We start from the raw sequence: 10,904 nt of genomic DNA, 5'->3' as shown, positions 1-10,904 counted from the left end.
ACATTTTGCTGTGCAATTTGCATTTTTTTCACTTAACCATATGTCTCGGATATCTTTCTATGTCTATATCTTTCTATGTCTGTACAGATCCATCTCATTCTTTAAATAGCAGCATAGTTTTTTGTGGGGGGGTCAGATTTTGTTTATTTATTTGAGAGAGAGAGAGAGTGTGTGTGTGAGAGAAACAGTGTGTGAGACAGTGTGAGAAGGGAAGTGTGGGAGGGGGAAGCAAACTCCCCTCTGAGCAGGGAACATGATTATAGGACTGCGGGATCACAATCTGAGCTGAAGGCAGACGCTTAATGGACTAACCCACCCAGATGCCCCCAAAAGCAGTATAACTTTTTAAAAAGTAGTAGAGATGTAGCCTTATTTATTTTATTCCCTATTCCTTTTTTTCCCTTTTGGTCATCAAAGGATCCTTTGTTGAAATATTTTCCTTTGTAGTTTCCAACTAGCTGGGCATTCCACTGTACCACTATTGACGTCATTTATGATGTCATGAGGGTGTGGCCATCAACATTGCAGCCCACAGACTGAGCAGTCCCCAGGATCTCTTTAATGGTTCCAGAAATTTCTCTGGCTAGAGATTGGTGTTGCATCTGTTGGGCAATGTTGACAATCTCATCAAAAGTGTAATTTCCACTGTGCTTAATGTTTTTCTGCTTCTTTCCATCTCCTGGTGGTTCCTTGAGGAATCAGGGAAGAGGCAGAAGGTACCACTTCATCCTGGGCTTATCTGTTCTGAATGGTCAGTTTCACTGTAATTCCAGGCCCTTCCTATCACTAGCTGCCTTGATGATGTCATCACCAACCTTTTTTGGAGACAGCCCTGGGGCAATCTTCAGAGCCAGGGCATAGGTGATTTGAACTTCCCCACCAGTGTACCTCAGGTATTTGACTTTGATCCCTTTGGGCTCAAATTTAGGTGGCATGGTGGAGGTGGCTGGTGTTGGATGAACCCGATTTTGGGAAGACCGAAAATAGTTGCAACTTTGCCTCCTCGGAGCAAAAGCCAGAAACTATTGTACTCCCTACTGATGAATATTTATGTTATTTCCATTTTTTCTATCACAATCTTTGTCCCTACATTTGAAGACATAGCTAGTTTACAATTTTGATGCTTCAAATAGCTCCCCTCAAAGGCTTTTCCAATTTGTACACCAATCTACTATGTAGGAGTTTGTTTGCATTTTTCTAATCATTAGTGATGTTAGATACCTCTTATCATAGTTCGTGGCCATTCAGATTTCTTTCATGAATTGCTTGTTAGTATTCTTGGCTGTTACAATGCTGGATTGCTGTTTTTTTGTTTATTTGTTTTTAACTGATCACTTATTTGGCCTTTCCCTTAGCAGAGGGAGGCTTTCTCCACTTCTAAGCCTCCAGCTGCTCCCTCTGCTGCAGTCCCACAACATGGTTCACACTGCACCCAGGCCTTCGTTTAGCAGACGTTCCATACAAATCCACTCATTCCACAAGTGTTCTTTGTGAGCCTACCGTGTGCTTGGCCTTGGGCTAGGTGCTGGGTATGGAGATAGCAATAGGCCACCACAGTCTGCACCCTCACACAGTTTAGTTTTGAAAGGTAGCTTTGGGCATAGAAAAGAGCATGGGTTTTGGATTCAGACAAGACTTGAGTTTGAATCCCAGCTGTGTGATTTAGAGCAAGTAACATGACCTTACCAAGTTGCAATTTCCATAGTAGTAAAATCTGTTAACATCTCCCTTGCAGATTGAGGATGGGAGAGAGGACAGTGTACTTGAAGTGGCAAGCAAGGGCCTCTTGCATAGAAGGCTCTCAGTGAATGAATAATCATCTAAAGACAACTGTTAAAGGTCAAAATGGGGGCACTTGAGTGGCTCAGTTGGTTAAGCAACTGCTTTTGGCTCAGGTCATGATCCTGGAATCCTGGGATCGAGTTCCACATCTGGCTCCCTGCTTGGCAGGGAGTCTGCCTCTCCCTCTGACCCTTTCCCCTCTCCTGCTTTCTCTCACTCTCTCTCTCTCTCTCAAATAAATAATTTTTTAAAAAAGATTTTATTTATTTATTTGTCAGAGAGAGAGAGAGCGTACACAAGCAGGCAGAGTGGCAGGCAGAGGCAGAGAGAGAAGCAGGTTCCCCGCTGAGCAAGGAGCCTGATGTGGGACTCCATCCCAGGACCCTAGGATCACGACCCGAGCCAAAGGCAGCTGCTTAACTGACTGAGCCACCCAGCCATCCCCAAATAAACAAAATCTTTTAAAAAATATGATATAAGAGGTTAAAATGGTTAGTTCTCAGAGATACCAGGTATTACCTATTAACTGGAATAAGAGAAAGGAGGCAGCTCCCCCCTCTGCTTTTGGGGGGGTAAAGACGAGTAATATGTGACACTCCCCCAGGCCTTGCTATAGAATATCCCCCATCTTGTTGGCCCTCCGTAGCAGATTTCTGCTTTGTCCTTGACCCTCACCCCAATTCAGCTGCTCACTGTTGATGCAATATGCCATTGTCTTGGGGGAAAACAGGTGTTTCCTTCCTCAAATAAATGGGCTCTTTAGAACATTCTCTGTGAGAGAGGCTTCAGGGTATTTTGCATAGTGCTACTCATGATCTCAAGCAGTGTGGACTAGAGACTGTGGGAGGTGGAAACAGAACGACTGTGTGTGTGGCACAGGAAGAGACTCAGAGACCTGGATTATAGACACAGCTGTGCCTCTGCTATGTGACTCCTGGCATGTCTCTTCTCTCTTGGCCTCAGTTTCCCCATGACTGCAGTAGGAGACTGGAGCAATCGAGTCCCACATCGGCTCCCTGCTCAATGGGGAGCCTGCCTCTCCCTCTGCCTCTGGCCCTTTGACTCTCTCTCTGACAAATAAATAAATAAAATATTTTTTTAAAAAAAGGTTTTATTTATTTATTTATTTGAGAGAGAGAGAGTTCGAGAGAGAGTTCAAGTGCATGAGCTGGCGGGGACGGGGGGAGGATCCCGGCTGAGCAGGGGATCCCAATGCAGGGCTCCACCCCAGGACCCTGAGATTATGATCTGAGCCAAAGGCAGATGCTTAACCTACTGAGTCACCCAGACACCCCTATATCCATCTTAATGTCAGAGCACAACACTGCATTCTATTTATCTGGGATCGTGACATTGTTTCCCCACTGATCTGACAGCTGGTGGATTCACACCTAGTACTTGGTTTCCTAGAGCCTATGGGGCCTTAGGTTGCCTTCATTTCTTTAACATCTTTAGTGAGTGCTTGTTGTCTGCCAACTACTACGTTAGCTGGTAAAGATACGAAGATAAAAATGTCAAGGCTTCTGCCTTCAGGGAGTCCACAATTTAGCTGGGAGACAACAGGAAGGCAGACACAGTACAACTGCCTGGATGGAGATTTGTCCCAAGTGTAGGATAGCCCAGGTCAAGGAATGTCTGTTCTGCCTGGCTGACTTGGAAGGTCTTTCTGAAGACCCAGGGCTTGAGCACAGTAGGGTGAGTTGAAAGACAGAGAGAAGGGAAGTGGGAGGTAGTAAGAATGTCTTCTGCAAAGTTACAGATGTGGAGAGCATAGTGTCTCCTGGCAACTGCTCAGGAGGCAGAAGTCAGTTCATGAAGTGCCCTTTTTGCCAACCAAAGGACTACAGATCTTATGACATAACCTAAAGGAGGTACCTAAAGCATTTTGAGCATGGTAAAGTAGTAAATCTTTGTTGAATACATGAGTAATAGTAGGATGATTGGGTACAGTAATCAGGAGCATTTCCTAATCTTGTGGCCTAGGACAAGTTCCTTAACCTTTGAATCTGTTTCCTTTTTTTGTGAAATGGGAATTTAAAGTCAACCTCAAGGGTCACCTGGCTGACTTAATAGGTAGAGTGTGTGACTCTTGATCTCTGGTTTGTGAGTTTGAACCCATGTTGGGTGTCTATATTACTTATAAATAAATAAATAAAAATAAAAATCAACCTCAAAAGGTTAAAATTTGATAAAGGTTTTATATATAATGCACTTATTGAGTAAGACTGGCACTTGATAAAAGCTTAACAAATTATTTTTTTAGATATATCTTTTGTTCTACACCATACACATTACCTAAACAATTTAGGAATCTCTTTGACCCCTTTCTTTCTTTTTTTAAGATTTTATTTATTTATTTGAGAGAGTGTGCACAAGGGTAGGGGAGAAGCGGCAGAAGGAGTGGGAGGGAGAATGTCAAGCAGACTCCTGCTGAGCTCAGAGCCCCACACAGAGCTCAACATCAGGGACCCTGAGATCACAACCTGACCTGAAACCAAGAGTCAGAAGCTCAACTGACTGTGCCACACAGGCACCCCTCTGTGATCTATTTCTAACATGTTTCCTCTTTTGCAAAATGGTTCCTCCAATCTTACCTTTTCATTGTAACCTGTAACATTGTAACCATAGTGTTGACTAAAATTTCTAATTATTCTTCTGTAACATCGTTACCATAGTGTTGATTAAAATTTCTAATTATTTTCTGATTACACTCTTAGGCTATATCCAAATAGTATTTTGTTTTCCCAGCCAGACTCAGGTCCGGGAGACCAGAGACTAAAAAATTTACCACTATATTCTCAGAAGAAACAATGTCAAGCTTATCTTTCAGCACTATTGCCAAGGATCAATGAAGGGATAAAGTGCTTTATCATTATGTAAAGTTGTACAGATGGGCTTATTATTACTAAGTATTGAAATAAGGCGTAAGAAGAGGAACTGAAGCCAGAGGCTTGTAACACAATCTTGTAGCCTCTGGAGGCATACAAAGGGCAAGTATTAACTTCAATCTTTGGCAAGAGTGCAGCTCTTCATGGGTGCCTGGCTGGCTCAGTTGGTAGAGCAAGTGACTCATCTCCCAGTCAAGACCCAGGTTAAGACTAGAGCTTACTCAAAAAAAAAAAAAAAGAAAAAAAAAAAAAGGGTGCAGCTCTTCAAGGTTCACAAAGAGTTAAATCTAATGCTTCGAATTTTAGGAAAAAGCCAGAATCAACCCCAATGCGAATTAAATTCAACTTCAAACTAGAGGTGGAAAGGACCTGCCTAAGGTCACCTAGCGCTAGATGCCAGGCTCTGTCAAAAAGGTTTCTCATTGGTTGAGGAGCTCCTGCGGGCTGGGAAACGCGCCCCCAGACCCTGCACTTCTACCCTACTTTGGTCCCAGTTCATCTCCCACGCCACGTGGCACAAAGCGGCTGCCCCAGAGCTCAAGCAAGGAGGAGGCGGAACCCATCCGGAAATCAGCTTAGGGGCATCATGGGAAATGTAGTTTTTTTTCTGGGCACAGAAAGGGTGCCTGTTTTCCCCTAGTTTTGACTACTGAGAAGCATCTCCTGCGTGCAAGTCGTTCAAACAAAGTGTTCCCCATTACAAATGCAGCCCAGGTATCTTTGAAAGAAGCCATGAAGGGGAAGGGGCAAAGCAAAGAAGGCAAACCAAAAGATTGTCGGGGGCGGGGAAGAAAAAGGGTTAACAGTTATTACGCACGCGCACAGAGGGCCCGTAGGGTGGGCGGGGACGGAAGACGACTCCCGGGAGCTGTGTTTTCCCCGGAAGTGCCTTCCCTCCTCCCGGGTCCGCGCGGACGCTGTTTCCTTACCTCATTTGTCCTCGCCCCTCCCCGTCCCTCTACGCGTTTTGGTTCCTGGTTGGTGCTTCCTGGTCGCAGCCGCGGCAGTGAGTATGTGTGTGATGGACCCCCAGCCACCCGCGGCCGGGGGACCCCTGCCTGCCCTCCGTCTCTCCCGCTGGGCTGTGGAACTAGCGCGTGTCCCCTCGCCGGCCTCCGTGTCTTTCGTCTTGCCCCCGCTCAGGGCAGGTTGCAGCTCTTGGCCCCTCGGTGGTGGTCTGCCTCACGCGGCTCGGCTTACCGGCTGGAATGTTCGCTTCTCTCTACCCGGCCAAGGGCGAGGTCGTGATTCAAAAAGCTCTGGGCGCCCATGGCCTCGGTGGGGGTGGCGTTTCTGCCTGTTATTCCTTCTCCCCTCCCCCAATTCCCCTGGTTTTTTGGGGGGGGAAGCCAGTCAGTCCATTACACGCGTAGGTCCTGCCGCCCGGAGGGAGCCCGGCCTTTGAGGACCGGACAGTCCCAACTTCAGCCTCTACTGTCAGAAGCAGCAGCTACAGATGTGGGACCAGAAAAATTTAGGGAATTGTGCCCCTTTCCCCGTGTAAAACAGGGAGATTTGGAATGTGTTAACTGATATTTGCTTTATCCCGCACATTCTGTGACCCCGCAGTTAACTTCCAACTTTAAGAGCTGCAGATGCTGTGGGAAAACTGGGAAATCAGCAGGCCCCGACTCTCGTCGCGGCCCCACTTCTGACTCGTTGGTGACTCTAGGAATCTCTTGTTTAGGCTGAATTTATTTCTATTTCACATCACAGGAGATCTTTACGCTCAGTGGATAAACAGGCTTTTCAGAGCCGGTTCTCTAGGAGAGAGTGCAATTTAGTGACTCTTTCAGGCCCCTTCCAAAGCTCTTGACTTTGTGTTTTGAATACTTGGCTGTCAACATAAAAGACTTTGAAGTGGGCTGTGTATATTTCAGACAGCATTAGGCTTTGGAGACGGTATTGCTGTTTTCCAGAATCTGAGGGTAGGGAATGAACTGAGGAAGAGGGGAAGTCAAGATTATAAAATAGCCACAAGGCTAAGGTACTGTGTAGTTAAGAAGGGACTGAGAAAGATGAGGGAAGTGTTTAGAGATCGGATTTGTTATCATAAAAAGATTGTGTACTAAGAACAGCTGGACTTGTTTGAATAAATTTAGCATAATACTCTCCCACCAATATCTTGTATTCTGTCTCCTCCCCCCCCTTTTTTTTTTTTGGATGAGCTTTGTTTTGCACATTTGGTTCCCTCCACAGTCAGATCTGCTTCAAAGTGAAAATCATATTTGAAGAGTGGACAGAAATTTTAATACTAAACTCAGTAGTGTTCCCAATCTGTCACTGTCAGGATAGCTCACTAAGAGTATGTCAGAAATTTTAAGTTGAAAATCAGCTGTCTATTACAGTTTCCCGTGAGCATTGGACTTAAAATCAAGCTATAAATTTGATTTAAATCTTACACCTATGTCATCAAGAAGAAGCATTTAGGTCATAAGTTCTTTGAAGGGAAATAAGAGCAAAAGGCTCAGAATGACCAGTTGATATACTGTTAGAGCAGAAGTATTGGCTTTAAAAATAGCGTAGTGAAATCTGAAAGCTTAAATAAGCCTTAAGTTGTGTAGTTTAAAAATTTTTAGTGAATGGAAAAAAAAACCACACCCACTTTTGAATGGTGAAAGTCTTTGCAGTTATTCTCTCTAGCTGTTTTATATTTGTTAAGCCACTTTAAATAAATTTCATTCTCAAGCTGGTGTTGTAGGTTCTTACATGGGAACTATCATTTTTGGTCCTGGGATTGGTATACTCTGAGTATCAACTTGCAAGGTTCTTGGATAGGAAACTGACAAATTCAGATGTATACTTTTCCTTTCAATTAAAATGCCTCTTTCATAGTTTTAACACTCTCCTGGAAAGTGAAATGGATATTTTTAAGGTAAATTTAGATGTTTAAGATCAACACAGATAAAACTTTGAAGGAAGGTTTTTTTTTTTTTTTTTATGTTTATTTGAAAGTATTTTGGAAAATTCAATGAAAAAGTCTTAGTGAACACTTGGCTGAGAGCCAGGGGAATGTGAATCTCTCCTACCTATGTTAATCAGCTGCATAACCTTAAATAGCCTTCCTTATCTCTTTGGATCTTAATTTCCTTATGTGAAAATTGAGGAGGTAGTATGAGATAATCAGAAAGGTCCCTTTGAAACTTAAAATTTTGTGGCTCTCATAAGGACCTCATGTTACCCAGTTAAGTATGCTTGAGAATTGTATGTAATGGTTAAAAAACTGAGAAAGTCTTTTGGTTCAAGACATATATATTTATTTCTTATTTGTCCTGTGAGTACACATTTAAATTAAATGCATTTGAATGTAATTAAAGTAGTAACATAAACATAAACCAAAATAGCTCCAGGCAAACCTTAACCCTGGCAAGCATAAGCTACATAAAAAGAACAAGTTATGCTGAGCACAATTTTCAAGTACAGAAAGTACAAAATCCTCTTAAAGGCCATAGGGGCTAAATTGTTAAATTCATTTTTCTACATTTCAAGGAAAGAGATAAACCCCTAGACCCAAGGAAGTCAGTTTTTATTATATTTTTGTAGTTTATTTTTGGCATACATTCACAGGTGTGCCTGTGGCTCTTTTCTTAATCCCTTTCCTTTGGGATGGCTCCAAGAGTAGTACAAATTTGTAACTCTGTAATTTAGCTCTTTTAATTTTTTCTGGGCTGCACTGGAATTATGTTATTTATGTTTTATCAGTATGGATCCAGTGAGGATTTTGAAGGAAGTATAATTCCTTTGACTTATTTTAGAATTAATTTACCTATTAAATAAAAAGGAAAGAATTCATCTTTTATTTGAATTTCTCTGAGGCTAACATTTCAATATAAACTGATAAATGCTATGAGCATTATTATTCAGACAGCCACATTTAAGTTGTGTGACGACAACAGCATAGCAACCTAAGGACAGTGCAAGAATGGAACAGGTGCATTGAGGCTTTTAGAAGAAAAGGGCATTAAAAGTTGGTTTCTTTCCTCCCTACCTTTATTGGGATATAATTGACAAATACCATTGTGTGAGTTTAAGGTGTACATCATAAAATAACTACCGCATTAAGATTAGTTAACTCAGCCATCACCTCACATATTTTCTTCCTCTTCTTCCTTTTTTTCCTCTCAGTAAGAACATTTTATTTATTTTTTTTAATAAAAAAAAAGATTTTATTTATTTACTTGACAGACGGATCACAAGCAAGCAAAGAGCCAGGCAGAGAGAGAGGGATAGCAGGCTCCCTGATGAGTTGAGAACCTGATGCGGGGCTCAATCCTAGGACTGGAGATCATGACCTGAACCGAAGGGAGAGGCTTAACCCTTAACTCAGGCACCCGAGTGAGAACATTAAGACCTACTCTCTTGGCAGATTTCAAGTATACAATACAGTGTCATTAACTCAGAGCGTAATTATCATTTTTACTCCCAGCTTTATTGAGGTATAATTGACATAGAACACTGTGTAAGTTTAAGGTGTATGATAAAAGTTGGTTTCTTTATTTCTCTAAACAACAACAAAAAACTCCAGCATGATGGTAGTGCATTTTTGGCTCTTGTTCCTTTGGTTCTTGGAGTCAGCTGGTTGTATTACTAAAACTACCATCAGAACACCCTGACATTTTGGGCAAAGAACTAGTAAACCAAGAACAGCTAGTCTTTCTAAATTTGTATAGCTAAAAAGGAAGTGGAAAGAGTAAATTGTCATTGTTAATTGTTTTTTAGGCTGTCCCTGATTTTTGAACAAACATGAGTTATTTTTCCAGAGCTCTCATTTTGATCAATATTATATCAGTACCTAATTGAAACATCTTCTGTGTAGATATTTGGTTAATTATAAGAGAATAGTGGAATAGTTGGAGACAACTGTGAAATTCATCCCACCATATTTTAGACACATGTAGATTTATTAGGGCCGAAGAGCAAATGCTAAATGATATTCATTTATTTATTCATTAATTCATCAGACATTTATGGAGGTCCTGCTAAATACCAGTTACTCTGCTTGGCTTTGGGAATCTGTTGTTTAACAAAGTGCATATAGTTTCTGCTCTCCTGGGGTTTGTGATTGGTTTTTGTGAGACATTTACATTGATTAGTAATTAGATCTGTAGTGTTTTGAAAAGCCTATAAAAGGGACACAATTTAGTCTGGTGGGTCAAGGGAAGCTTTCTCAGTAAAAGGGATGTTGGGGTGCCTGGATGGCTCAGGTCATGATCCCAGCATCCTGGGATTGAACCCTGCATCAGGCTCCCTGCTCAGCAGGGAGTCTGCTTCTCCCCATACTTACCCCTCCTTCCTGCTCATGCTCTCTTTCACTATCTCTGTCTCTCTCACATAAATAAATAAAATACATATATGTTAAAAAAAAAAAAAAAAAAGACAGGGGTGCCTGGGTGGCTCAGTGGGTTGAGCCTCTGCCTTTGCCTCTCAGGTCATGCTCTCAGGGTCCTGGGATGGAGCCCCTCGTTGGGCTCTCTGCTCAGCGGGGAGCCTGCTTCCTCCCCGCCACCCCCCCCACCGCCTTCCTCTCTGCTTACTTGTGATCTCTCTCTGTGTCAAATAAATAAATAAAATCTTAAAAAAAAAAAAGGGGATGTTTAAGCTGAGTAGAAGAATGAGCAAGATTTAATATGCCCACAGTAGGGAGGTAAAGTGCTCCTATAGCTAGAAGTTTTGCCTCAGTTTTAGGTCCTTAGTATGTTTTTCATACACATCTTTATTGCTAGTACAAAAGTAAACCAAGGTTTATCAGATATATATATATATATTTAAAGATTTTATTTATTTATTTGACAGAGAGAAATCATAAGTAGACAGAGAGGCAGGCAGAGAGAGAGAGAGGGAAGCAGGCTCCCTGCTGAGCAGAGAGCCCGATGCGGGACTCGATCCCAGGACTCCGAGATCATGACCTGAGCCGAAGGCAGCGGCTCAACCCACCGAGCCACCCAGGCGCCCTATCAGATATTTTTATGTATTATTTTAGTCAAGGATAAAAAGGCCATGAGATTAATTTTTTAATTGAGAATAGAAATCTGCACTAAAACAGTAAATATGATTGTTTCATAGTGGGTTTTAATCAAAGTTGAAGTAATATTCGCATGTGACAATGCATACCTGAAAAGAGGAGATGCAGAACCAGAACCAGGGAAGAGATGAAGAGTGGATGGAATAGTGAGAATGACTTAAACTATTCTGGTGATTTTTCACATTTTAGAGAAAAAATTGGTGTCTGAAGCA

At 42.2% G+C, this 10,904-nt stretch overlaps 1 protein-coding gene and 1 pseudogene across 4 annotated transcripts in view; one reads left to right on the top strand and one right to left on the bottom strand.

Moving 5' to 3' along the window:
- Positions 1–411: 411 nt before the first annotated feature.
- LOC122916716 lies at positions 412–935 on the bottom strand (annotated as a pseudogene).
- Positions 936–5,532: 4,597 nt separating this feature from the next.
- ZCCHC7 (zinc finger CCHC-type containing 7) overlaps positions 5,533–10,904 on the top strand; it is a 249,919-nt gene continuing 244,547 nt past the window's right edge. Inside the window, exon 1 of one of the 4 annotated variants that reach the window (XM_044265342.1) lies at positions 5,533–5,676. The gene's annotated coding sequence lies outside the window, so the exon portion shown is untranslated. Of the gene's footprint in view, positions 5,681–5,711; positions 5,949–10,904 lie in introns of those variants that run through there. The other 3 variants (XM_044265339.1, XM_044265340.1, XM_044265341.1) reach the window with 3 other exon arrangements.

This window comes from Neovison vison, chromosome 9 (assembly GCF_020171115.1).
Source record: "Neovison vison isolate M4711 chromosome 9, ASM_NN_V1, whole genome shotgun sequence".
Classification (NCBI taxonomy): domain Eukaryota; kingdom Metazoa; phylum Chordata; class Mammalia; order Carnivora; family Mustelidae; genus Neogale; species Neogale vison.
The sequence above is the reverse complement of the archived record's forward strand: the minus strand, read 5'-3'. Positions and strand labels throughout refer to the sequence as shown.